This window comes from Xyrauchen texanus, chromosome 4 (assembly GCF_025860055.1).
Source record: "Xyrauchen texanus isolate HMW12.3.18 chromosome 4, RBS_HiC_50CHRs, whole genome shotgun sequence".
NCBI lineage: Eukaryota > Metazoa > Chordata > Actinopteri > Cypriniformes > Catostomidae > Xyrauchen > Xyrauchen texanus.
Window position 1 is genome coordinate 37476510 of NC_068279.1, and position 3488 is coordinate 37479997.

Below are 3488 nucleotides of genomic sequence, written 5' to 3' on the forward strand. Positions count from 1 at the left end.
GTGATCACCGGTGATCAGTGCTGTACAGATTTTGCTCATCTCGAACGTGCCTACTGTGTTTATTGTATTTATTTGGAGTCCCACAGATACCCCACACCTACCCCTTCTCCTAAACCGGATCCATACCACTAAATCCAACCTTTAACCTAACCTTTGTATCTCAATTACTAATACATAGTTTGGGTTTTGGGTTTGATTTAGTGGTTTCTCGTGAGACTTTGGGTGCCATGGGTTTACCATCTTGACACAGCCGCAGACAGCCCTCCTCCTAGGATCCCACTGTCTCAGCATCCACCGATGATATGAAGGCATACCTAAACAGAGGCTGACTCACGGGACAGGCAAGTCAGGCAATTGCCTGGGGCCCCAAGCTGGGAGATCACTGCAACGACACTTGAAACCAATGATTGGCAATACTTAGCAGACTAGAATGACAAAAGAAAAGAAAGAGGAGAAGAAGCATGACAGTGCTGACTGGTACAGAATCTGTAATATTTACTGCACTATCCCTTCTCATGAAAAGCTTGCCAGTGTAATTCGCAGTTCTTATTTAATTGCAACAAACTATACATCATTAGAAAGGCGTAATCTTCAGATTTGATATTTCACCACTGTTTTATGATATCAGTTTTACAGTAAGTGTAATACACATCTGACATGCAAAATCAAAATGAGAGTTATGGACATAAGCATGAAATAAAAACACACAAGCAAGCTCTCATATTTGTATCATTGCCAGGCTTCAGTAAACAACGTCCATTAGAAGATGTAGTCTAAATATGTGTGCATTTAGAGACAATTTTATGGACTCACATATGTTTACATTCTTCACATTTCTTTAGAAAAGATTGGATTATCATTCAGTTTTAATCTAAATTATTCAACTCTCATGGTGTGTGTGTGTGTGTGTTACATATGTACAGAAAGAGAGGGGCACATATAGAAGAGTTATTACATCACAGTTAGTTGTATTTTTTCTGTCGAGTTTAGATAAGCAACTTCTGCTATGGATTAGATAATTTATTTTTCACGAAAAGAGTAGTTGTGAGATGGCATTGGCAGTTTTTGAACCTATACTGTATGTTACAAAAATAATGCTTGTTAGTGAAAGATAGTTGCTTAAATGTTGCATGCTTTCTTTTCTCTCTCTAAGAGCTTTACTGAAGTCTTTACAACACCCCAGACATGCACATATTGAAGGCAAATTCAATGTATCAGAATGTGGTATTATTGATATCATTATGGCCTTCTCTCAAAAATTATTTTACCTAATTATATGTGTTACAATGAGAATATTCATGCTGAATGAGAATATTCAAGATAAATGTAACTGAATGTCTGAATGTACATAATTATTTACTGATATCTTAATTTACACTGGCGGCCAAAAGATTGGAATCCTATTTAGCTTTTATGGAAAGAAATTGGTACTTTTGTTAAAGTGGCATTCAGCTGATCACAATGTATAGTCAGGACAATAATAACATGAAAAATTACTATTACAATTTGAAACAAATTTTCAGAATCCTCCACATGCAGCAATGACAGCTTTGCAGATCCTTGGCATTCTAGCTGTCAGTTTGTCCAGATATTCAGGTGACATTTCACCCCACACTTCCTGTAGCACTTGCCATAGATGTGTCTGTCTTGTCGGGCACTTCTCACGCACCTTACGTACTAGCTGATCCCACAAAAGCTCAATGGGGTTAAGATCCATAACACTAGTTTCCAATTATCTGTTGTCCAATGTCTGTGTTTCTTTGCCCACTCTAACCTTTCCTTTTTGATTTTCTGTTTCAAAAGTGGCTTTTTCTTTGCAATTCTTTCCATAAGGCTGCATCACTGAGTCTCCTCTTTACTGTTGGACATGAAACTGGTGTTGAGCGGATAGAATTCAATGAAGCTGTCAGCTGAGGACATGTGAGGCATCTATTTCTCAAACGAGAGACTCTGATGTACTTATCCTTTTGTTTAGTTGAACATCTGACCTTTCACATCTCTTTCTGTCCTTGTTAGAGTCAGTTGTTCTTTGAAGACAGTAGAGTACACCTTTGTATGAAATATTAAGTTTTTTTTGACAATTTCAAGCATTGTATAGCCTTCATTCCTCAAAACAATGATTGACTGATGAGTTTCTAGAGAAAGCTTTCTCTTTTTTGCCATTTTTGCCCTAATATTGACCTTAAGACATGCCAGTCTATTGCATAATGTGGCAACTCAAAAACAAACACAAAGACAATGTTAAACTTCATTTAACGAATCAAATAGTTTTCAACTATGTTTGATATAATGGCAAGTGATTTTCTATAACCAAATTAGTAATTTAGCATGATTACTCAAGGATAAGGTGTTGGAGTGATGCTGCTGGAAATGGGGCCTGTCTAGATGTGATCAAAAAATACTTTGTCAAATAGTGATGGTGCTGTTTTTTTTAACTCAACAGTCAACATAAAACTATAATAACACGGAACTCAAACATAACATAAAATGCAATGCCAGTTGTCTCTTGAACTGGCATCTCCGGCACCCCTTATCTCTCTCCCACTGATTATTCAACTCAGTGCCAGGCATGCGTCATCATGGCCTGACCACACCACCTCGTCACAATCATCAATATTTATGTACAGCATTTATTGATCTTTGTTAATGTTAGTTAATAAACATGCAATTGTTCATTGCTAGTTCATGGTAGTTCATTGTGCATTAACTAATGTTATCAAATACAACTTTGATTTAAAAAGTGTATTAGTATATGTTGAAATTGACATCAACTAAGATTAACAAATTCTGTCAAAGTATTGTTCATTGCTAATTCATATTAACTATTCATATTAAATGTTCTTAAATGGAACCTTATTGTTAAGTATTACTAGTTAAACTCTTTCATTCATAGAAAAGCTGTAGGTTTAATTTACAGTATTTTCCATAACTCGACTGTCATAACACTACAACTGGCAAGACTCAGCAGGGACATGTCAAGTCAGAATATTTCTGTAAACGTTGTGCCGACAGGACAGTTTTATTGCATATTTCTGCCACCAAAAACAAGTTATACTCAGTACTTTTTTTGTGAGTGCTTTCAGCATAGATAGTTTTCTTATGGTACGTTCGCCTGATTATTTCTGTGTAAAAATCAACAGTTGCAACTTTCAAGAGTTAATAATAACTAACTTATTTTTAAATTAATAATAATAATAATAATTTAAAAATAAGGATAGAATCATTCCTGTTAGGAAATATTTTAATTTGATTATTTACAACAGAATATTAAGTGGGACCTTTAATCAGACACATCAAGTTGACTGGAGCACTGACCAAATATCAAACCAATCATTCACTAATCATTTACCATCATTAACAGAGTTCTTTGGCAAGGTTTTGGGATGCACATCTGACATTCTTTCAGTAATGTGTCCACTTTCTGGTAAAAGAAAGGAAGCATTGTGGAGGAGGTGCTTGGTCACACGTTATATAGAGAGAGACATCTG